At 44.2% G+C, this 25,621-nt stretch overlaps 1 long non-coding RNA gene across 2 annotated transcripts; it reads left to right on the plus strand.

The window, feature by feature from the left end:
• Positions 1-481: 481 nt before the first annotated feature.
• On the plus strand, positions 482-25,621 carry LOC133493651 (uncharacterized). 2 transcript variants are annotated; one of them, XR_009793081.1, is made up of 4 exons: positions 482-940; positions 2,138-2,328; positions 2,489-3,799; positions 25,520-25,621. It is a non-coding gene; the product is annotated as an uncharacterized LOC133493651 (long non-coding RNA). The 2 variants fall into 2 exon arrangements; XR_009793080.1 differs by lacking the exon at positions 482-940 and having other exon boundaries at positions 2,210-2,328; positions 2,451-3,799.

Consider the following 25,621-nt stretch of genomic DNA (forward strand, 5'->3'; position numbering starts at 1 on the left):
ACGGTGGCACTGAAGAAACAACAGGAAGCAGAACTGGAGGTGGCAGAAATGAAGAAGTTGAGGTTCTTTCTAGGAATGAGCAGGTTGGACAGGATTCGAAATGAGCTCATTAGAGGGACAGCCAAAGTTGGATGTTTTGGAGATAAGATTCGAGAGAGCAGACTTCGATGGTTTGGACATGTACAGAGGCGAGAGAGTGAGTATATTGGTGGAAGGGTGCTGAGGATGGAGCTCCCAGGCGAAAGAGGAAGACGAAAGAGAAGGTTTATGGATGTGGTGAGGGAAGACATGAGGGCAGATGGGGTTAGAGAGGAAGATGCAGAAGATAGGCTAAGACGGAAAAAGATGACACGCTGTGGCGACCCCTAACGGGACAAGCCGAAAGGAAAAGAAGAAGATGCAGTGTATTGTGACATTGAAGTGTGAATGGTTAGATTTTCTTATAATGGGAACTGTGTTGTTTTGACTTATCTTATTATGATTATTATTATTATTAGTGAAGTGCATTAAAGTTTGGTATTGGATTAGTTGTGGGAATTCACAGAACGGGAGCTGTCAAGTGGCAGGAATTGACCCCTCCGTGGATATTGCGAATCCGCGTCACTGACCAATCAGAGGCCAGAGATTTGCATAAACCAAAGCCCGTTTTTGCTCCCGCCATTTTCTCAGACAACATTGCATGGTCCAGTATAGGTTTTGTTAGCGTTTTATCGCGTATTTTGGTTATTTAACAAAAAATATGGTTAAGAGGTGTAGTCACGGACTTTGTAATAGTGACGACAGGTATCCTGAAAGGCTAGTTGGTGGAGTTCGATTCGTACCCTTTCAAAAACCGAAGACCCAGTACGAAAAATGCCTTCGATGGATCAAACTTTGTGCAAGACCGCATCATCAACTAAATCCATCTAATATCAACCGGAACAGATATGTTTGCACGAAGGTATCCCCTATATTTGATTTTCAATACATGTCTCGTATAAATGAATTTGAAGTTCTTCGCTAGCATAACACTGCTGCGTGTGAACGATTGACACACTTATTCTTTGTTGAGCGATATTGAGTGATGATCGGACTGCACAAACGTGTCGCTTTCTTGCTGGCTCGCGGCTGAAGCTTAACCAGACTGTGTTTGCATGAAGATATGCCCTAAATTTGATTTTTAATACACGTCTCGTATAAATGAATGAGACGTTCTCTGCTAGCATAACACCGTTACATGTGAACGATTGACACACTTATTCTTTGTTGAGCGATATTTAGCGATGATCGGACTGCACAAACATGTCGCTTTCTTGCTGGCTCGCGGCCGAAGCTTAACCAGACTGTGTTTGCACGAAGATATGCCCTAAATTTGATTTTTAATACACGTCTCGTATAAATGAATGAGACGTTCTCCGCTAGCATAACACCGCTACGTGTGAACGATTGACACACTTATTCTTTGTTGAGCGATATTTAGCGATGATCGGACTGCACAAACATGTCGCTTTCTTGCTGGCTCGCGGCAGAAGCTTAACCAGACTGTTTCACTAAATTTGATTTTTAATACATGTCTCGTATAAATGAATGAGACGTTCTTCGCTAGCATAACATTGCTACGTGTGAATGATTGAATGAAATCAGAAGCATTGCGTCTCTCTCAGTTCAGAATGTATTGTATTTAGAATCTATAATATATCGTTGATTTGAATGAAATCAGAAGCATGGCGTCTGTCTCAGTTAACAATGTATTGTATTGTATTGTATTTGCCATTTTTTACGAATTGTTTGTCTTACGTCAGCACACGTGGCATGACGTCACTTCGGGAGGCGTGGTTAAGTGCCCTGTACGGAGGGGTCAATTTCACTTATCATATCCATTCCTTGGTAATCTACACCATAATTTACAGTTACATCACCATGAACCAATCACTTAAAGTGCCACTGTCATGAAATGCATGATGTTTAGTATATTAATTAAAAAACAGCAGCTGACATGGACCCGTGCGTTTTTTCACCACAAAACATGATTTTGACGTATACAGCTTTTTGTAATTCCTGCCATGAAAATCCTCTCGAAGGATTTGTTTTCGAGAAGAAACAGGAAGTGACGTACATGGCAGGACCGCCCTCAAGTGGACTCATTCGTTTCTATTAGTTTTACCTCCAGGAAGGGAGCTCGTTATTCATTCGTGTTAGCCAAAATGCCGACTTGTTGGATTGCTGGACATTGCTTGAACACTCGGGAGGATGGATTTACCCATCATAAATTTGCAAGAGACCCAGTTCGTCGTGAAAAATGGATTGCACGAGTGCAAAGGAAAGAGTTTCGTGGGTTCCAAATGGCAGGTAGGTGTGTTTACAGCTATAGTAGTTGGGGGGGCATAATCCATAAATAAGGGTTGCCATTTATGATTCCAGCCTTTGTATGTTGCTCACGCAACAATCCAGTTTGTGCCTGTGACTTACAGGTATTTCCACACTCCAAAGCTCTCCTCCCATTTTGCAGGACATCTGCAGCACAACCTTGGTGGCAATCGTCATGAGGACTTGAGGTCGGCTAAGGGTACCAGCCAAAACGCACTGGCTAGGAGTGGGGCAATCCACGTACAAGTATTTCTTCACACAATCATACATATCCTTCCTGTTGCTGGCAAAGACCACTACCAGCTATTAAAAATAAAAAAAAAAGTGTGACACAGCAGCAGTGAAGTTGTTTCTGTTTGCTTTAGTCATTTTAAATCTCATTCACTCCAAGTTAACCTGCATATTTGAGTTGTCAAGCTGTCAATGTAATTGATTCATGAATATGTTTGGAAACATTTACCCCACTAATAACAACAAAATGACCAATCGTTCCTGTCCAATAACTTCAGAACATATTTTGCCACTAACCATCTGTGTTTCAGCTTGAACATTCTACTGCAGGGTTCTAAGCAGAGACTCCTGATGACCTTCATACTCAATCCTAAAAAGGACAAGAAAAATAAATGCCAGGCAAAGGCTGGATTTAAACTATACCCCGGAGTTCAGTGTGGCTTATTGCAGACTTTGTATGGCCCTCACATGACCGCTTTTTGGATGGAGATCCTAGCTGGGCCTGCCACTTTATTGAGAGTCTCCAGGAGGCTTTGCACTTCCCTGGTGTTCCGGCGAGTGTAGAGCAGCAGCCAGTTTTGCAGAGGAGGGGAGGAAATCAAAGGCAACCCATGCATCTCTCTTGCCCAATCATCTGTCCGAGGGTTGCAACCATACTAAGGGACACAGGCGTCAATATCCATTTCAACTCAAGAATAAAAATGCCCAATTCCAACATTTTCTACCAATCTTGATTCCTGGATAATTTTCTCTGGTGGGAGGATTCTGTCAGTCAGACTTAGGAGCTGCTGGTCGAAGTTAAGCCCCCACCTCGCCAACTCTCTCTGGACTTCAGTGTCCCCTCCAAGTCAAGTGAAAAGTGCAATCAGTACTTAGTCTGTAAATTTCACATCACGGTTAATCATGACCAAAAGTATGAGGATTGGATTGATTCAAGAAATGGAAACAGAAAAAAAAAGAATACCGTTGTATTGATTTCACATTAATTTATTTGTAGCCTGATTTCCTCATTGTATATATATGATTTCAAACTGGACTTTGAGCTGACAATATTTACAAAACTTGAATTGAAATACAAATTCTTCAGGGGACGGTCAACAAAAACATGATCCAGATGTTGACTATCCAGATGCTTCAGACTGACCTGTCTGCTGTGAGGTTGAAGTCAACGACACCTTGTTCATCAAAGAGTATGCAGGATTGGCCCCAAGGTTGTTTGTAGGTATGAAATTTAGAATGCAAGTAATAATTTAAAAAGATTTCAAGGCCTCTATTTGAACAATCATTTTCTTTAATGTTCACCTCTATAAAGGTGGCTCATAAGTTAACCGGAAAATGAAGGTTGCAGGGTAAGAGCAGTTGGCGGATGGGGTGTGGGGGTGGTATCGAGAACCAACTAAGTCTCAAGTTGAACACAAGTACACTCACTCGTTTGTTTTCCCAAAACTCTGACAAGGTGTCCTGCCCTCTGTTCTGGGACCAGTTTGGTGTGTACACTCAGATCCTTCATGATAGTGTAGTCTGCTGGAAATCTTATCAGTCAGGCCTGAGAAAGAAACACAAGATGGACCAGTAAAAACCCAGACCTTTTCCTCCTCAAAGAAATATAATGTGTGGTGTAACGGTGTGAGTTTGTGACTATGGAATTTTTGGAGTTTGTTTTCAATTTGACATGGGGATCACAGCTTTTTTTAGGACTATTTGAAATGCTTGTCTCACCAAGTGAGGCAAAAGAGAAGAGATTTACATTTCCAATGTCACCCACGCTACCCACCATGTTTGAAAGGTTGTCATGGAAACACTTGCATTGAGTCAATTGATTGGATCAGGATGTTTAGTAAATGTCAATGACTGAGTTCAAACAACAAATGTGTGTAAGGCAGTTTCTAGGACATTTGAAGATGGATTTGTGGTCCTTCTGGGTTAGTTTCTGCTTGGAACAAGTTCTTTGCAAGCAAACGAGGATTGAAATGTCTTTTACTGCTCTTTTGAGGTAATCCAATTTTCACAAGGACTCAGGATGGAGTTCAGGATTTCTGTAGTACCAACGTGTCAACCAAGTCGCAAAGAATTTGACGTGCGTATTGCGGGGAGAACCTGTGAGGTAGCACAGCTCTGGGATGAGCAAAGTTGGTCCAGGAGGTGTTTGACCTCGAGCAAGCCTCTTCACGCGGCTGACCAGGAGAACTTCATTGCTGTCTTGTATTTCCACACCGTATCGCTAAAAAAAATAATTCAGACACAATAGATGGCTAACAAATGGAAAAACAAACACCAGTCTCTAAGAGTATTGAAATTTACATAATTCTTACTCCTGTACTTTGAGATGGATTTACAACACTGTCCTTTTACTGCAATTACAATTATATCTTTTGCCACAAATTTGAATATTGACTTTAGTCAGTTTGTTTTAATTTTGTGCATCTCAAGTGCTGTAAAAACCATTATACTAAAATGTAGTTTTGTGTGGTCCAGTCACCACATTAAAACAACAACAAGGATTAAAATGTTCCCTCTCAAGGGGACTTCAGTTAACACTGAGAAGTTAATCAAGAAAGCTCAAAGCACAGTAATCCCTGTAAAACGCTCACAAGCACTGTTTTTTTTATATGTACAAATAAAAAATAAAATAAAATTTTAATACTTAATGTGCATCTCTAATGCTCTCACAAGACAAGACATTTGTCTTGTTTTTATCCCATTTTGAGTGTGTTACATCTTTGTTTTCAAATGCCTTTGGTCATGTGGGGCACATTGAGGTGCCTCGTGTGTGGGATGCGCTATACAAGTAAATTTGCTTTGCTTTACAATGATGCCTATGATAGAGTCTCCGGCAGGTCCACTATACAAGCCAATTTATTTTAAAGATGTTGGTCGTCTGACTGCTTGCTTGCCTCGTCTCTCTTCTGGTGGTAATGCATGACTGTCGAGTATTGTGGAAACTTTACAGGGGTATACACTCTGCATGGAAGACTGGAGACAAGCAGCATCTAGATTATGTACTAGTATTGAACAATGAGAAATTGAGACAACTGCAGGTATGCTTAATGTACCCAATGGAACCATATTGAGAGCACACTTCGAGCGTCTGGCCGCAGCTATCAGAGAGAGGTTCCCCACTCCTGTTACAGCCACACCCACTTCTTTACCCTATGTTAAATGATCCACTTGAGCACTTGACTAACTGTACTAAACTTTCGACTGAATCGACTGGATGTCACCCTGGACAGTCTGGTTCGGAGAAGGCTATGAACTGCAGTCTCCCTGAATCAGTACAGACCACTCTTAAAGCTGACCCTGACCTCCTGTCCGGAGATGAGCCTAGATTTAGACGACACTCAGTGAATCACCTCAAAATTTATTTAAGCCAACAACAGGGTGAGGATAATGAAATTACTAAACTTCCTAAACAACTCCTTAAATTATAAGTAGCACAGGCGAGGGATGAGGCCACACAAAAGAAGGTAGAAAAGAAGAAAAAGTCCAAAACCACACCGGACGTTAATTTTTGACAGGCACAACCACCCAGACAGGCAGATGGGTTCCTGGGTAATAGCCAGGGTGGATACGCAGGAAGGCGTGGAGCGTGTCGGGGGAGAGTGCAACAACATCAACGTGATCAAGGATGTTTTGGTTGTGGTTCTCCCAATCAATGGAAGATTGTCTTACAGCTCCTTCACCTCAAGGTCCAATGCGAGGGCATGGTGGCTGGATAAACAACCAAGGGGCCCAAGGCAGAGACAGAAATGACAGCTTTGGCGGCCCACCTTTGCAGCAGGTTGGACCATCCCACTAGGGGTGCCCGGGAAGCTCGGGGTCCGGTGATGCAGGTGCCATGATCCCCAACTCTGTTACAGGGCGAAAGGTGACCACTCTCGTTGACACAGGGGCAACACACTCCTCATTCAACATCTCACTCCCTGACACTTTATTGTCACAACACACTGTGGAATTGATGGGCTTCTCAGGGACTCAACAAGCCCTGCAATGGACTCAACCCCTACGGACAATCTTGGCTGGACAGAGCTTCCACCATTCGTTTGTACATTCACCACAAACACCAGTGAACTTGTTAGGACGTGACCTATTGATCATGGCGCGTGCCTCCATCTTATGCGGCTCTGAAGGACTTGTTGTTTCTTTCCCAAATGGACAGAGAATGCCAGCAGCTGACACCGTCTGCCATTCTGGACAATGGCTTATGACACCTGTGAGAGAACCAACTCCAACTTTATTGCGCCCGACTTGAAACAGAAACACCGCTCAAACCTGGTCTCATACATCAATTTCTGTTGTGGAAGCCCTGATTAAACACTCTTAGGGCTTACCTGCTTCCACTAGATCCATGCCATTGCACACTATATTACGACCGCAACAATGGTTTAGTATACATGGAGAACTTTGCATACATACAAGATGATGCTTGGGACATTACATTCACACATATAACCACGAGGCCCGGGAGCTGTGACCTATGGTGAAATGACTGACTCAAATGAATGACTGGGAGGAAACACCACTCCCTAACGTCCAGATCTCCAAATCTGCAGATGCATACTGCATCACTGTTCCTGATGCACCGCTGACAACTAATCTGACCATATTAGAACACAAGACCCTAACTACAGAACAGGAACGTGACTACTCTAACCATGACGACGCCGAGTCAATGTGAAACGAACTGCCTAAATCAGTTTGGTCTTCTGGACCCTTTGATGTTGAACATTAAGCTAAGACACCAGTCATTAAAATTACTGTTTTTCCAGGATCTCATGTTTACAGACTTCAATATTCTTGGCCCACAGCTGCTAACCAGGTGATGGAGGACACTCTCACTGGCCTGTGGAATTCTGGAGTCCTGGAAACGTTCACCTCCTCGTACCTCCTAGGAACACCTCTAACTAAACTTGTTTGGCTTCATTTGCATGAGCTGGGATTCAAAGCCTGCAGAAAGAAGCTTCAGTGTTGTCGCAAATCGTGGGCAGAGTGGTGTCCTCTGAAGGATCCACTATGTCCTCAGAGCATCGTTCTTCTGTTCTACAGCACAAACGTCCTGACACTGTGAAGGAGATGCTTTTTTTTTTCATGGTTTGTGCAGCTACAGCAGACACTATCTTCCATGCTTTGCAGATCGCACCACTCCCCCCAGACACATGGTGAAAAACCAAGGTTACAGAAACCTTTCTGCCAAATTGGAGTGGTCAGCGGAGTTAGACTCTGTCCATACCACTGTTGTGCATGATCTCACCTCAGGAGCATTTCTGGCTCCCCCGAATTACACCATCCCATTTCACTTAGTCACACCTACCATTGTGAATGCTACTTTATATCAGAAAAGGGACGGAAAGCGTCATGTCCTGATGTATTGTACCATTCCACTTGATCAACTTGAGGCCAAAAGTCCTGAATGCACTAGGTTTACGCTGGGCTTGCCAAAGTTATTTAGAAAACTGGACACATGGTCATGTCATATCCCCTTGTGGTCCTTACTGACCCCTCTGTTACTGCCTACGTTGCTTCATCAGCATTCACACTATTTTTTCTTGGGCAAACACACGAAAATTCTCACGGCACCAAACATCACATATGTACACACCGGCATTAGCATGACTGACGAATTGCATGGAGACCCACACTGCTGTGAAATTGCTGGGACTGATTCTCTTCGTTCACGTGCTGATCTCTGTGTCCAACCTCTGACTAACGGCAGGGTTCTGTTCACTGATGGTTGCTGTTACCATAAGCCGAATGGCTCTTTGGCTGCGACGGCTGCCGTAGTGGAGCAGCAGCCCTCAGGTGAATTTTTAAGTTTCCTCTTCCGTACTAACATCTGGTCCTTCAGCCCAGGCAGCGGAAGTGCTTGCACTCTGTCTCTGACTGGAACTGACGGTTGGACAATCTGTCACTGTATATTCTGACTCATCTTACACTGTCTCGGCTGCTGTGTTGGACCTGTCTGCATGGAAACTGAATGAATTGTACTCCTATTGCGCATTTGACACTGATCCAACGATTAGACAAAGCCCTGGCCAAACCTTCGGCAGTGGCTATGGTCAAGGTCCCTCGCCACTCCAAATCCACTTCAACCACAGCCCTCTGCAATAATGCTGCCAAATTGGCTGCCAAGCAGGCTGCGGGCTATGTCCCACAGATGCTTGTCCAATTATTTGACAAATCCTCTCCTGACCTGCCTGAACCTCCGTCTTATAGTGAATTGGTTAAAATACAGCAACAACACCTCTCCTGAACAAAAGACTATGTGGGGTGCTGGCGGAGCCACCCGTGCCCCTGACGGTCTCTGGTTAGGGTTAGTGTTACCTGATGGACCTTTACTCTGTGATGTTTTGACCGAAATTCACTCTATGGCTCATATTGGCCCCAGAGCCATGCTAACCAAACTTCGCATGTGGTGGCATCCTAAAATGTCTGATTTGTGTCACGGCCACTGTCATGACTGTAATATTTGCCAGCTACACAATGTTCGCCCCACACTTAGACCATTGCCAGGTTCAATTGACCCAGCCACCTGGCCTGGTGCTGAACTGGTCATGGATTTCACAGACATGATCACTCCTGTTCAATGTAAACGCTACCTTCTTGTTTTTGTTGACACCTTCTCTGGATAGCCTGAAGCCTACCCCTGCCCTCGCGAAGACGCCATGTCGGTAATGAAAGCTTTGGTGAACCACTGGTTTCCAACGCATGGTTTCCCCACTCTCATCCACTCGGACAACAGTACACATTTCACATCCACACACCTAGCTGCTGTAGAGAAGTGGTTTGGGTCAATTCATGAGTTTGTTTGTGTTTATTACCCCGCTAGTCAAGGTTCAGTTGAACGTATGAATTGCACATTGAAGGAAAAACTGGCAAAAATATCTACCTCTTCTGGTATGATCTGGGTTCAGGCTCTTCCCCTTGCTCTAATTTCTGTGAGACAAACTGTGTCTCGCTCTACTGGTTTTTCTCTCTTTACGAACGTCTTACAGTACTTCTGATGCCTGGCCCTTCCTCCTCACTCCAACCGCTGGAGGAAGGCGCTGTGTCTCCCAAGTTTTCTTATAAACTGTTTTGGACACAACTGCATTCTTTTGCTTCTAATTTCCCTTCACAGAACCAGGACTCTCTTTCATCACCACCTCCTGCACTTGATCTTCCTGAGTGGTCATCTGTCTACCTTAAACGATTCTCTCGTAAGTGGTCAGAACCCATTGGTCTGGCCTCCACAAGGTGTCTACTCGTACCTCCAAAGCTGTCTGCTTGGAGGGAAAAGGAACTAAGTGATTTCATTATTCTATGCTTCGCCCTGCTACAGACTCTTAATTGCACTTTTGTTTTATTGTTTTTGTTGTTCTATTAACCATGATTCCTACAGATGGTCCTATTGCTTTTCGGACCAAGAGAGGGAGAGCAGGAATCTCTGGCTTTCTTATTGTTTCGTGTTGTTTCTTCTTCTGTCAACTCCACCTATGTTCTCGATCTTATGAACAATTATGTGCCGACTAAAATGAATGCAAAATTTGGTATACTCCCCACTGGTAACACCGGCTCAAAAGAACAAACCTGTGTTTAATCGCATACACCAAAACTTCACCTGTATTTTCCTTAAAAGTAATGGTGCCCCAATTGACAACATCTCCTTTGATCAATGTGCAGAGACCCAGGAAACACCTTTCTTTCAACCAGTCAGCCATGCTGATGTGAGGTGGTACTGCGGAGGGAACCGTCTCTTCGACCGCCTCCCGCGCAACAGTAGCTTTACTTTTGCCTATTTTCATTATTCTTGTCACCCTAGATGATCTGGCGGTTGCTCCTGAACATTGAACATTCAAGGAAGCTCTTGGCCTATTACACCGTTCATGTAGGTCCAAACCTACCAGGCTCAGTGCTGACGACCCCACCTACATTGACTCTATTGGCGTCACCCGTGGTGTCCCAAATGAGTATAAACTGGCTGATCAGGTAGTTGCCGGTTTTGAAAATATACCTGTAATTTCCGCTCTGTTCCCTCTGACTCCAAATGAAAATGTTGACCGTATCAATTACATACATAGAATGTGCAATGTTTGCGCAATTTCACCCTTAAAGGACTTGAACCTGTACATGAGCAACTTAGGACTTCATCTATTATGGCTTTCCAAAATAGAATCGCATTAGATGCACTGTTGGCCGAGAAAGGAGGTGTTTGCCGAATAACACCCAACCTGGCGGATGCCTCACAAAGGCCGTAGATGGACCGAGAACCCTTACTGAGAAAATGATGGAAAACTCTGGTGTTGACACGTCTATGTGGGATAACTGGATGAATGTGTTTGGTAAATGGAAGGGTGTCGTTTCATCAATCTTCATCTCTCCGGCTGTCTTCACCTCTATTCTCACCCTCTGTGGATGCTGTTGGTCGTTGTGTCGCGCGGGGCATGTCACGCCGGGGGTAGGGGGGCAGCCACTTTGACCATGGACCCATACATATAAAAACCTTGTGTTACTGGGCAGCTTTTGTCTTCTTCTTTGGCTATACTGCCAGAAGACACATCTCGTTTGCGGCAGATACCTAGATAAGACACGGACATCTGTATTGCACATTCCTTTGTAATAAATCCATTTGTTGTTAACTTTTTCTCATCATTGGTCATATTTACTCGATTCGTGAACACGCGTAGGGTCCAAACTCCCAAATCCCTACAGTGTTAAGAACATGAGTTCTGCATTGAGTATTATTGTTTTGTTATGATTCCCAGCAGCATTACGGGAGGGGTTAGAGGTCACGAGCAGAGGGTTTATTGAGGGACTGGCTGACCCCATGGTGCCAGTGAAGAGGTGGTGCTGGTCTTGGAGAACAAGGAGGAGGAGGAAGATGTGGTGGTCTTATTGGGGGAGAAGGAATAGAAAAAAACAGCAAGCAGCAAACACCTGAACTTTTATTAAATGTTGATTAATATTCTTATCAATGCAGTAAAATGTTGAGATGATTGACGCTTTAATGCCTATCAAACGTTTCACATTGTGTCACTGGTGCTGGCTCATTAACCTGCAGGTTTTCAGCTTTGTTGCCAAGTCAACAGATCAGGCCAGCCGTGATCGTATAACATTCTGTTGGGGCCCGCTGGTTGATGATGAAATGATTTTCCTGAGTTCCAGGCCTGATGGTGGTTGAGGTCTACAAGATGGGACTTGAGACATGAGATGAACGGGCCTGAGAGGGGAGGTCTGCAGCGGGACTGTAAGTGCAAGAAGAACAGGAAAGATAGAGGAAAAAAGCAAAGCAAACTGGGTATGCAGGAAACGGTTTGCTCGTACTTTTCATCACTGGTTTCCTTGTTTGTTTTTCCTTTTTTTTTTGTGATTTCAGCTTTTTACATTGACTCAAGTTAATGGTTGTGGACAGATGGGTTAGTGCACCTGCCATCATGGAGAACTTGGTTCACAACAACAACAAAATCCATCACCAATATTCACTGTTATGGTGTCCTTGAGCAAGACACCGATCACCGGAACTGCTCCCTGCTTGCTTAAGTTGCCCCCTGCTGCAGTGTTTTTCATTTGATTATGTAGATGATTATGTTATGTATTAGCGAAGAAAAAGTAGGACATGGAGAGGCGGAAGGAATACATTGAGATGCAACGTAGGACAAAGGTAGAGGTGGCAAAGAAGAGGCATATGACGACATGTACACCAGGTTGGATAAGAAAGAGGGAGAAAAGGATCTCTCCAGGTTGGCTAGACAGAGAGATAGAGATGGGAAGGATGTACAGAAAGTAAAAGTGATTGAGGATAGCGATGGAAATATGTTGACTGATATCAGTAGTGTGCTAAGTAGATGGAAAGAGTCCTTTGAGAAAATAATGCATGAAGAGAATGGGAGAGAAGGTAGAGTCAAAGGGGCAGGTGTGAATGACCAGGAAGTGGCAATGATTAGTAAGGAGTATGTTAGAGAGAGGACTGAACAGAATGAAAAAGGGAAAGACAGTTGGTCCTGATGACATACCAGTGGAGGTATGGAAGCAATTTGGAGAGGTGGCTGTGGAGTTTTTGACCAACTTATTCAATAGAATACTAGCAGGAGAGAAGATCCCAGAATAATGGCGGAAAAGTGTGCTAGTCCCCATGTTTAAGAACAAAGGCGATGTTCAAAGTTGTGGAAACTATAGAGGAATAAAGATGATGAGCCAAACAATTAAGTTATGGGTAAGAATAGTGGAGGCTAGACTCAGGACAGAAAGAACTGTGAGCAACAGTATGGTTTCATGTCTAGAATGAGTACCACAGACGAATTATTTGCCTTGAGGACTCTTGTGAAAAAGTACAGAGAAGGTCAGAAGGAGCTACATTGTGTCTTTGTAGACCTAGAGAAAGCCTACGACACAGTACCAAGAAAGGAACTGTGGTACTGCATGCGCACGTCTGGTGTGGCAGAGAAATATGTTAGAATAGTACACTACATGTATGAGGGCAGCAGAACAGCGATGAGGTATGCTGTTGGTGTGTCAGAAGAATTTAAGGTGTAGGTGGGACGGCATCAGGGATCCGCACTGACCCCCTTCCTGTTTGCGGTAGTAATGGATAGGCTGACAGATGAGGTTAGACTGGATTCCTCTTAGACCATGATGTTCACAGATGGGATTGTGATCTGCAGTAAAAGCAGGTAGCAGGTGGAGGAACAATTAGAAAGATGGAGGCACGCACTTCAAATACTTGGGATCAACAATACAGAGCAATGGAGAGTGTGGTAAAGAAGTGAAGAAGCGGGTCCAAGCGGGGTGAACAGTTGGCGGAAGGTGTCTCATGTTCTATGTGACAGAAGAGTCTCCGCTAGGATGAAGGGCAAAGTTTATAAAACAGTGGTGAGGCCGGCCATGATGTACGTATTAGAGATGGTGGCACTGAAGAAACAACAGGAAGCAGAACTGGAGGTAGCAGAAAAGAAGATGCTGAGGTTCTCGCTCAGAGTGAACAGGTTGGATAGGTTTAAAAACGAGCTCATTAGAGGGGCGGCCCAAACTGGATGTTTTGGAGACAAGGCTAGAGAGAGCAGACTTCGATGGTTTGGACACGTTCAAAGGCAATAGAGTGAGTATATTGATAGAACGGTGCTGAGGATGGAGCTGCCAGGCAAACGAGCAAGAAGAAGACGAAAGAAAAGGTTGGATGTTGTGGGGGAGGACATGAGGACAGTGGGTGTTAGAGAAGAAGATGCATGAGATAGGCTTGGATGGAAAAAGATAACACGCTGTGGTGACCCCTAACGGGACAAGCTGAAAGGAAAAGAAGTATGTACATGATTATGTATGGCCCGTCAAAGAAAATTAGGTGTGGCAAATTCCATGATTGTTGTTAAAATCTGGACAAAAATTTAAAATGGTCATATAAATGATAAGATTGAGATATGACAAGCATTCTTGTGTTATCAAACATCAATCATAGTTGAAAAACTCATAACCCTTGATTTCTAATTCTAAAATGAGTTCATAAATTTAATGTGTACATATGTTGAGGCAATTTTTATTTCATAACGGCCCTCTGTGGGAAACCATAACTCCAATGTGAGCCGTGACAAAATGAGTTTGACACCCCTGTGATCTTGTTAAATCATATGGAAAAAAAAATAAGGACAAGGACAGGAACAACAGCATGAACAATAGCACACAACAGCTAAGAAACAAGATGTTTGGTTTGCGTGACGTCATTGCGCCAGAAAGAGACGAACACCGTCAGGCACGGGATGCAAATAGAAGAATGCAAATTCTGCATCATATTTCATGATTTCACTGATGCATATCTGCAATATAATCACTTTGAAATGGCAGATGTGGCTATAATTGAACTTTGGAGTTATCAAGAAAAACTTTTGTCAAGTGACTTCAAAGAAGACATTTCAAGGGGAAATTTATCCTCATCTGATGAAGAAATGGGAGTATCAGTTGATCGGGATGCTTCCATACACAGCCGTGAGCGTATGGAATTATTCCTCCGTCTTCCCGATCAACCGAGCGGCCGAGCTGCTCACGGCTGTGTATGGAAATATTCCTCCGTCTTCTCGATCAACCGATACTGCTATTTCTTCTCAAAACACTACTAAATGAGAGAGGATTTAACATCACATTGTCAAAATAGAGTACATTTTACATGACCTATTGGATACATTGTCAATGCAAACCAGTGGATTTCCCCTTTAAGGTGAACATGGCAAAAACATCATTCTGAATTCACTTTGATACCACACATGTAGCCCGGTTAAAAATTGGTACAGGTAAAAGTTCATTATAATAAAGTAGCAATTCGGTTATCGGTTTTCTTTATGCAATATGGTGGAATATCTGTTAAACTATGTGTGCTGACTTTATTTTCTTTTGGAGGGATTTGTATTTAAATGTTTGATTCATTTGTGAAAAAGAAATTTTTTTGTTTGCCATTTTATTATTGTAACCATTGTTTAAGAAGGACAGGAAGTGACATGTTGATGAGACTTGAAATAGAGAGAAGAAAAAAAGCTGAACGGTGTGACCAGGAGAATTGGCTGAGAAAAAGGACAAAGAAAGTGAACGGTGGACATTCATCCAAAGTTAATCAACAGTTGTTCGACAAGGACTGTTGAACGTTCAACTGGGATAGTGTGTCGTTTGAGTGGACTACTCAAATCACGCCGTAACGTGGTGGAGTTAGCCGCTACCACAGGGCCTAAGCGCATGCATGGGACTTGGCTTGGGCGCCAGCAACTAGCTAACGCTAGCTAGCTACTTGTATCATGGGGAAGTGCATTTTTCAAGATGCTTGGATTGAAAGTAAGGAGTTTGGAAGGTGGGTTCGTCGACATCCAAAAGATCGGCACATGTTTTACTGCCATCTGTGCAAGCAGAGTTACCAGCTTGGAAAGATCGGCGTCAAAGCGCTGGAGTCGCACGGAAAAACAGGAGACACGCTGATTTGGCGAAGACTCTCTCATCTTCCGTTGGTATGAATCTGTTTCTAAAATATAAAGATAGTGAAGCGTCAACTTCAGGCAGTGGTATTGGCAATGCATGCGCACCTGTAGTTGTCCAGTCATCGACTTCAACCAGCCAGAAGTCAGGCTTCATGAACGTAGTTCAATACACGAAGGCTAACTCGTTAAGGGCAGAGATCGTGTGGACTTTAAAAGTGATCTGCAACCATTACAGTTACAAATCTTGCGAAAATAATTCTAATGTGTTTGCAGCCATGTTCCCAGACAGTGACATTGCTAAAAACTACCACTGTGGGGAAAGGAAGACTTCGTACCTGGCTACATTTGGCATCGCTGCCCACTTTTCATCTCTACTGAGGCAGAAAGTGAAGGCTGAATCAAAGTATGTCCTCCTCTTTGATGAGTCTCTAAATCATGAGATGCAAGAGAAGCAGCTGGACATTCATGTGCGATTGTGGATTGATGACCGGCTCCGCACTTGCTACCTCACCTCTGAATTCCTGGGACATTCACCAGCAACTGATCTTCAGGAGCATCTGGACCCTATCGTGTGTGACTTCGGTCACCAAAAGCTGCTCCAGCTGTCGATGGATGGACCCAATGTTAATTGGAAGCTCTACAAATCAATTCAAGAACAAATAGAAAAGATGACAGATCCTCCATAACGCATTTCGAATCGGTTGCCAGGCACCTGGGTGGGGGGGTGGAAGATTTTCTGTCCAGCCTCTACAACTTGTTTCACGATGCACCTGCCAGGTGCAAGGACTTTAAACAAGTCACTGGATCCGACACTCTCCCTCTCATGTTCTGCAAGCACAGATGGCTTGAAAACCTTAATGTGGCAGAGAGAGCCATCACCCTGATGCCACACGTGCGAGATTATTGCGAGGCAGCAAGGACGAAGAAGGTGACCTGCCCAACCAACAGCTCCTTCACTGTTGTTCAGAAAGCAGCACAGGACCCCATCTTTGTTGCCAAGCTTCACTTCTTTCTCATGTGCACCAGGCTGGTGGAACCATTCCCGAAATTGTACCAGACTGACAAGCCTTTGCTTCCCTTCATCGCAAAGGACATGGGCACCCTCATCAAGACTCTGATGGAAAAGTTCATCAAGCCTGAAGTCCTTAAAGAAAAAGGCAGCCTCCCTCACCAGCCTTGTCAAGATTAATGTGGGTGACAAGTCACAATGGGTGGATTTATCGAAAGTAGGCATAGGCTTTGCTGCTGAGAGACTGCTTCTGAAATCTGGCATTGCAACCGACCGTGTAAAGCAGGAATTTAGAATGAGCTGCCAAACTTTCATCGTAAACATGATGGAAAAGTTGCTGGAGGAGGCCCCCATCATATACAGTTTAGTCCGCCTACTAAGATGGATGGACCTCCGGCAGATTGCCATGAAAGATGAAAAGGAGAACAACAATAAAAAAAACTCCAAAAAACCTTAAATATCATGGTGGATCACAGAAGGGTGGAGGAAAGCAATTGCGACACGATTCTGTTCCAGTATTCCAGACTGAGTGAAAAGATCCAAGAAGATGAGGAAATTAGGGTTGCTTTCTCTGACTTCAACATCTCTAAGGACAGGCTGGACACGCTCTTCCACTCCACTCTGCATCAGCAAGAAAGCCAGCAGTTCCAGGAGCTATGGGGCATCATAAAGCAGCTGCTGCTCCTGTCCCATGGACAGGCATCTGTGGAAAGAGGCTTCTCCACAAACAAGGAGGTTACCTTGGACAACCTAAGTAAGGAGTCACTGATTGCTCGGAGGCAAATAGTGGAGGTGGTCCAGCAATATGGAGGGCCTGACATGGTGCCTATCACAAAGGAGCTTTTGGTCGCTGCGTCTTCTGCCAGAAGTATTTACGTCCAGCATCAAGAGGAGGAAAAGAAGAAGAAGGATGCATCAAAACAGGCAGAGAAGAGGAAGGCAGCTAAGGCAGAGATAGACAGCCTCAAAGCCAAAAAAGCCAGACTAGAGACTGACATATCTACGCTTATTGAGAAGGCTGACAGGCTGTGTGAGGAGGGAGAAGAAAAGAGGAATCTGAGGTTTATCACCGAGGCCAATGGACTCAGAGGCAGAGCAAAGGACAAGAGCGCCATTTTGGCACCTCTGCAGCAACAAATAGAGGAGGCACTGGCTAGGCTCAAGGAGTAGGAGTAGGGGTGCTGAGACAGACATCAGTAGAAGACATTTGTGTATATAGTTGCAATTGTAGTCGGAATCTGTTTTTCTGTAGACTGTTATGTGAAGACATTGACAATGGTCATATCAATGAGAACTACCACAAGGGGCGACAGGTGACACTGTCACAGGTGAAGATGAACCAAGAACAGCTGATGGCACCATTGGGTGAGTCTTTTTTCCTTCGTTTTGATTTGCCACGATGGCCCTAAATTTTTCATGTCGGCCCTAAAATTTTTCCGTGTCGGCCCTAAATTTTTCGTGTCGGCACCTAAGACTACCCCTAAAAAGCCCTTAAATTTTTTGGGTCAGACTGAGTATGAACCCTGTATTTAATGTTCACACTTTTTGTTACATAACCAGGTGTATTCTTTGACTATCTGCAAGACAGTTAGAAGTGGGGAGTTTATATGATAGCTGGGTTATCTACATTAGTTAACCTTTACTCATAAGGGAAACATTATTTCAGAGACTTTCTGATAGAGAATTCAATGCACAAGTAAAGAGTAAAGTTGTAATAGACATTTAGAGTAATTACCATTGAGTTAATTTATTAGTTTCCTACTTTGGAGTGAGGAAAGAAGTATTTTAGTATTATTTTATACGATTTTATACTAGAGAGGCGCTACATAATTTGGAGGCACTGCTGGGATACTAGTGAAACTTATTTGTGCATTTATTTTGTTAAATTTTGTGCTGGAACATTTTCGTTCTAAAATGGATACACAGACTGAGTTGGTCAAACAATTAAGAGGGTGGTGCCAACGGGAGTCATTAGATCTGGCTCATGCTCTCTTGGTGGTCATGCATGAAGAAGTAAATGCTGATGCCATCCAAGAGACAATGGAAACAGTGAAGAGACTTGGACGTGTGCATGTCAGAGGGCGAACCTCCAGCCTGCAGCAGAACCGGTACCTGGTTTTGTGTGAATGTAAAGAAGCTGTGAAGAGAGAAATGGTTCCCTTTGATGTGTACACAATGGATGGTGGTGGACTCTGGTCTGTCATCACAGTAGATAAAGGCCTGGAGACCAATGCAGCAAGTCAGAGGTTATCCGGACAACAACAAGCAAACGGCACATACAGAAATGAGACACCTACATCATCTTCGCTGGAAGAGGATGTGACCAAATCTACAGCAGCCCTACTACAAGTAGTTAGCGAATTACTCAGCAAGACCAAACCTTTTAGTGATAATGGAAGCTACCACAGATTACGAACTTTTTCTGGATTTCTGCCTACTCCACCTGGACAGGAACCATTTGAACACTGGTTAGGCCAAGCACGGCTCAGGGTGGAAGAGTGTGAAGGCTCTCGAAAAGAGAAAAGGCGTAGATTAATGGAGAGTTTGAAAGGACCAGCACTTGATATTGTCCAAGCAGCCCGATCCAGCGATCCTTCTGTCAGCCCAGAAGACTGCTTAGACGCACTTGAGCATGCTTTTGGGACAGCTGAATCAGAAGAGGAGTTATATTTTGCCTTTCGTTTGTTACAGCAACAGACAGCGGAGAACCTCTCTGACTTCCTCAGGCGGCTTGAACAGTCGTTGAATATGGTGGTTCAGAGAGGTGGTATTCCTGTCGCGTGTGCTGACAAAGTAAGGTTAGAGCAGCTGTTGCGTGGCGCTATTGGTTCTGACATGATGCTACTTAATCTTTGTCTTAGAGAACGAAAGAAAACCCACCCACGTTCCTACAGCTGTTAAAGGAGATACGCACCGGGGAAGAATATGAATCCTCAAGATGAAAGATGGGTGGTGTTGTACAAAGTGCACACGTTCAACAGGAAATGGATGCAAAACAGTCAGAAATCCAACAGTTAAAGTCTGAGATAAAGGAATTGAAGTCCTTGGTAGCTGCTGTGGTGTCTACCTCCACGACAGATGATGTGAAAATTCCCCCGAGTGCAGAATCTCATGACAGCGGTTCTGAGCGAGAAATAGCTGCTTTGAGGAAAGAGTTAAAACGCGTACAACAGAAAAATTGGCCCATAAAGTGGTGGAACCGCAAGCTGCGGTGTCAGCCGATATGATGTCAAAGTCAGTTAAAAGCTACCCTGAAAAATCCAGACAAGACTCAAACGAATCCATTTGTTACAGATGTGGAGAGGCTGGACATTTTGCTGCAAAGTGCCCAAATGGCGAGAAACAGTCTAAAGTGATCAAAAGACTGATTCAAACCTTGAAGCAGACAAAGAGCAATCAACCATCAGGGGACGCCTCATCAAGTGAAGTTAACTGCTCAGTCAAAAGGAGTGCAGTTGATGTGCCCGAGACTACAGACATTCCTGATGGGCTGGTCGGACCGCCTAGTCTGGTGTCCTTAAAAGTAAATGGGGAACCATGTACAGCCTTAATGGATAGTGGGTCGCAAGTGACAATAATATTTGAGCCCTGGGAAAGAGTTACTCCAATTCATCCCGTATCTGGTCTATCCATCTGGGGATTAAGTGAAGCAGAGGTTAGTTACCCTTACCGCGGGTATGTGGTGGTTGACCTTGAATATCCCGCTGAGGTGCTGGGAGATAGTAAAAAAGTCACTGTCTTAGCTTTCATATGTCCCACTCCCAGACTAGATGATAAGACTTCCATCATTGTGGGCACAAATGCTAGCCATGTCCGACGGTTGTTGAACCAGTTTGCGGACAAAGCGGAGGTCAGGAATGCACTTGGTCTGAGAGTTAATGGGAAAGAAGATCAGATTAGGGCTGAAAATATTGATTCCCCAGTTGAGGAAGAATCTTGTCGTGTCCGATGTATGGGACCAGGTCCTTTGCTCTTACCAGCAAAGGGTGCCACACAGGTAGTGTGCAAAGTAGATTTAAAACATCCAGTTGAGCAAGAAATTTTGATCATGGAGTCCTCAACAGCAGTCACCTTACTGACTGATGTGTTTGTTCATCCAATGGTTGCGCCCATTGGGGCATTGAAAATCAACAGTTTCCGAGTACTGGTCAAAAATGAATCCACAAGGGAAGTTTCCCTGCCAGTGGGAACAGTGATTGGAAGCATCTTTCATGTTGATTCAGTTGCTTTTATCCCACCCAAAGAGAGACGACTTCTCCTGCCTTTGATGCCACTATGTTCAACTTTGGCGATTCCTCAATATCTGCACAGTGGAACAAATGGCAGAAACTAGCCGAAAAGTCTCATGTCTTCCCCTTGAATGAGTGGGATGTGGGATTGGCAAAGGGAATGGAGCACAGGATTCGTCTGTCAGATGTTATGCCTTTTCAAGCAACGGTCACGTCGGTTGCCTCCTGCAGACATTGAAGAAGTAAGAAAGCATCTACAAGAACTGCTACAAGCAGGCATAATCAAAGAGTCACGTAGCCCATATGCTTCCCCCACAGTCATTGTCAGAAAGAAGAACGGGGCTGTGAGGATGTGCATAGACTACCGATTAGATTGAACAGCCGAACAATATCTGATCAGTATAAAACCACATGCAGTGACGATGGTCTGAACGGTTTGAGTGGGAGTCAGTGGTTCTCTGTGCTTGATCTGCGTTCAGGTTACTATCAGATTGCTCTGCACGAAGAGGACAAGGAGAAAACAGCATTTATTTGCTCCTTGGGATTCTTCCCATTTGAGAGGATGCCACAAGGCATTACAGGTGCTCCAGCCACTTTTCAGAGATGAATGGAAAAGGCTGTCGGAGACATGAACCTTCTGCAAGTGCTAGTGTACTTTGACGACCTCATTGTGTTCAGGAAAACCCTTGAAGAACACGAAGAAAGGGTGCTCAAAGTCCTTGATCGTCTTGGAGAGGTTGGACTCAAATGTCAGATCTGTCTCCCGAGAGTCAGGTACCTGGGGCACATAGTATCAGCAGATGGTGTCACCCCACACCCAGACAAAATAGTAGCTGTCAACACCTGGCCAATGCCCACAAATTCTGAAAACCCTGCAGTCATTTTTAGGTTTTTGTGGTTATTACAGAAGGTTCATCCAGAACTATTCAGCAATAGTAAGGCCATTGCCAGAGCTTACCAAGGGCTATGCTCCCACTTCAAAGAAGAAGAAGCAAAGCCGAGATGCCAACAAAGTCTATCTGAAAGAGTCGGAGCCATATGGAGAAAGATGGGAGAAGTCCTGCCCCGATGCGTTCCACGAGATCAAATATTGCCTGACTCATGCGCTTGTGTTGGTTTTTGCCAATCCACAAAAGCCATACATCCTGCATGTTGATGCAAGCTTGAAGGGGCTAGGGGCGGAAGAGGAACACCTTGAAGGTATGCGCTCAGTTGCTTTTGCAAGCAGAAAGTTCAGTGCAGCTGAAAGAAGCTATCCTATACATCAGTTGGAGTTTCCGTCCCTCAAGTGGGCTATGGTGGACAAATTCCTTGACTATTTGGATGAAGCCAGATTCACAGTGCGTACAGATAACAACCCTCTTACGTATGTGTTATTGACGGCCAAACTCAATGCGGTGGGGCATCGCTGGCTCTCTCTGCCCTGTCTCTACGCCCTGTCCACGTATGAATTTGACATACACTACAGACAAGGTCGACACAACATCGACGCTGACCTGTTGTCTGGACAATTGACTGTTGAGGATGAAGACTGGGTTACCATACCACAGTCTGGGGTCAAGACGACCTGCCAGCGGGTCTGCATTCCAAAATCTGCCTCTACCTCACCGGTATATGTCACTCAATTAGGTGCTTCCTCACATTGCATTCCAGACCTGTATGTGCACCCCACACATGTTGAGTTCAAGTCACTCGAACGGATGTCCAAGCAGAGTATTGGAAGAGCTCAAGCGAACGACGAAGCAATCGGAGCAAATGTCAGGGCCTTGGGCCCATGGACCTAGTGTGCATGGACTTTCTTAGCATGGAACCAGACTCAAAGGGCATAGATCATTTTACGAGATACTCGCTGGCGTTTCCCACCAAAAGCCAAAAAGCTTCAGTTGTGGCAAAGATTCTAATGGAAAAATATTTTGTACATTATGGACTTCCTGCAAGAATTCATTCAGACCAAGGAAGAGATTTCGAGAGCTGACTGGTCAAAGAAATGTTGAACTTGATGGGGATACGAAAGTCACGAACCACCCCGTATCATCCAGAAGGAGACACACAGCCAGAGAGGTTCAACAGACCTATATATCCATGCTTGGTACCCTGAGCCAAGAAAAAAAGCGTAGCAGGAGTCAACATGTGCCAGATCTAGTTCATGCATACAACAGCACCAAGTGTGATTCAACTGGATACTTTCCATACCATCTAATGTTTGGTAGGGAGGCAAGACTTCCTATTGATCTGTGTTTTGGAACATCACCTGATGGAATAGAAGAGGCATGTCACTCTCGCTATGTGTTCAAGCTTAAAGAAGATTTGAAACAAGCATACAAATTGGCTACTGATGCTCCTGACAGAAGGCACCAGTGAAACAAAAAGTTAGATGATCGAAGAGTAATTTTTCAGTCTCTAGAGGTGGGGGACAGAATTCTTCTTTGGAACTTAGGCCTGAGAGGAAAGCACAAGTTAGAAAGCAAGTGGGATCCTGAACCCTATATTGTCGTTGGGAGACTGCCAAACTGCCTGTGTTTAAACTCAAACGGGAAGATGGTAGACCAGGAACAATGACAATCCACAGGGATCACCTGTTGCCGATTGGACAATTGGTCAGAATGCCACCAGTTAGGCGGAGCCAAGATCCACCTGTCAAACCTAAGACTAGAGCAGACGTCTATAAGAAGCAGAAAAACTTAAATTCAGAGACTCCCGAGCTCCAGGATTTCTCTGATTCACTCTCAGATGAGGAGTATTTTATCACTCAAAGAGCCACTCCGTCACCGTCTGCTCAGTTTTGAATGCCTCTAGGCCAATGGAAAACCTTGGGAATGGCCCTGAATTAGCCAGTGATCAGGCACCTCACCCAGAGAGTGTGCAAGTACGGATGTCAGCAACAATGAAGGAGATACTGATGCTGATCTACAAGAGGATAATCACCCTGTCCTTAGATCAGTGGACGAGACTGAAGTGGAATGTGAAGAGGATCCTGAAGTTTCCGATGAGGTAGAAAAATCTGGTTCTGAAGGTTGGGAAGACAGTATGAACACCAGAGCTGAGCCTTGATCTAAATGAGCCATTAAGTCTATTGTTAAACTTATGACGAGCCTGGTAGGTCCAGTGACAGGCCTTTACCGATAGTGCATAGGGGTATCGTCATTGAAATAAGAAGATATTAAAACCCTAGACGTATGCCTTAGAACCCTTATGTTAGTGTCAGGTGAGGACACAGACCGTTTAAAAGGGGTGAGGGTGTAACCGGGTTAAAAATTGATACAGGTAAAAGCTCAATATAAAAGAGTAGCAATTAGGTTATAGGTTTTCTTTATGCAATGTGGTGGAATATCTGTTAAACTGTCTGTGCTGACTGTATTTTCTTTTGGAGGGATTTGTATATAAATGTGTTTGATTCATTTGTGAAAAATAAATACTTTCGTTTGTCATTTTATTGTTGTAACCATTGTTGAAGAAAGACACGAAGTGACGTGTTGAGGAGACATGAGAGAGAGAGAGAGAGAGAGAAGAAAAAAAGCTGGACGGTGTGACCGGGAGAGGTGGTTGAAAAAAACGACAAAGAATGTGAACAGTTGACATTTATCAAAAGTTGATCAACGTGTTCGACAAGGACTGTTGAAAGTTATACTGGGATAGTTTGTCGTTTGAGTGGATTACTCAAATCACGCCGTAATGTGGTGGAGTTAGCCGCTACCACAGGAGCTAAGTGCATGCATGGGACTTGGCTTGGGTGCTAGCAACCAGCTAACGCTAGCTAGCAAGTCCTGTGTGTTGGACCATGAGGGAGAGGACAAGGGTGCTGGCGTCGAGCTAATGCGGCTAGCAAGGCCTGTGTTTGAACTTCAAGAAAGAAAAAAAGGACGAACACTGTGAGGACCCTGGACAGAGGAAAAAAAACACCTTCACCTTTCTTCATTCCTGCCTGGGGAAGCACCGCAGTGACATTGGGGTTTGAATTTCGTTTGCTTTGCCGGCTAGATTCAGTTTTGTTTGGGCCCTTGGCTTAGGTTAGCCTAGCCATGTGTGCAGTGTGTACCTGTTTTGTTCAATTTATTTGCTGAATGACTGTTTGTTGAGTAAAGAGATTTGCGTTTCTAACCTTTATTTTGTTATTAAATGTTCACACTTTTTGTTACATAACCAGGTGTATTATTTGCATTTATATTATTTTGCTATCTGCAAGACAGTTAGAAGTGGGGAGTTTGTGATAGCTGGGTTATCTAGTTAACCTTTACTCATAAGGTAAACATTATTTCAGAGACTTTTAGATAGAGAATTAAATGCACAACTAAAGAGTAAAGATGTAATAGACATTTAGAGTAATTACCATTGAGTTAATTTATTAGTTTCCAACTTTGGAGTGAGGAAAGAACTCAGGTGGCTACTTCGTCGAAGCATTTTATACTAGAGAGGCGCTACACATGCAAAAACTTCTCCCAAGCTAGCCAGGAGTTGAACCTGGAATCTTCTGATCCAATGTCTGAGAGGAGTGTTAATTAGTGACGCTTCCCATAACCGTTGAATACCCGAATGTATTGTGCAACCATGGTTATGTAAGTTGTTTTCCACTAACTTGTTTTTTTGGTCAAGACGTTTTGACCGTTTCACTATCTTGTTTGCATACCAAAGAAGAACATTGTTGTGGGATGTCTTGACAGTTATGGCTGCGTAAGATGTTTTTCAGAGCCTGAAGGACACACTTAAGTGTCAATAGTAAATCAGGAAACAAACGTTGCGGCGCCAGGGCTGACGGGTAGGCCACCCGCCCTTCTTCTCGCACGCAGCTGAAAAGTACAACAGAGAGATGCAGAGTACAAACAGGTAGAGTCTGCTGCGGGTTGCGTACGAACGCCCAGCTGGTTGACGAGGGGAGCTGTGCCTGGGTG

Source organism: Syngnathoides biaculeatus, chromosome 20, assembly GCF_019802595.1.
Source record: "Syngnathoides biaculeatus isolate LvHL_M chromosome 20, ASM1980259v1, whole genome shotgun sequence".
Taxonomy (NCBI): Eukaryota; Metazoa; Chordata; class Actinopteri; order Syngnathiformes; family Syngnathidae; genus Syngnathoides; species Syngnathoides biaculeatus.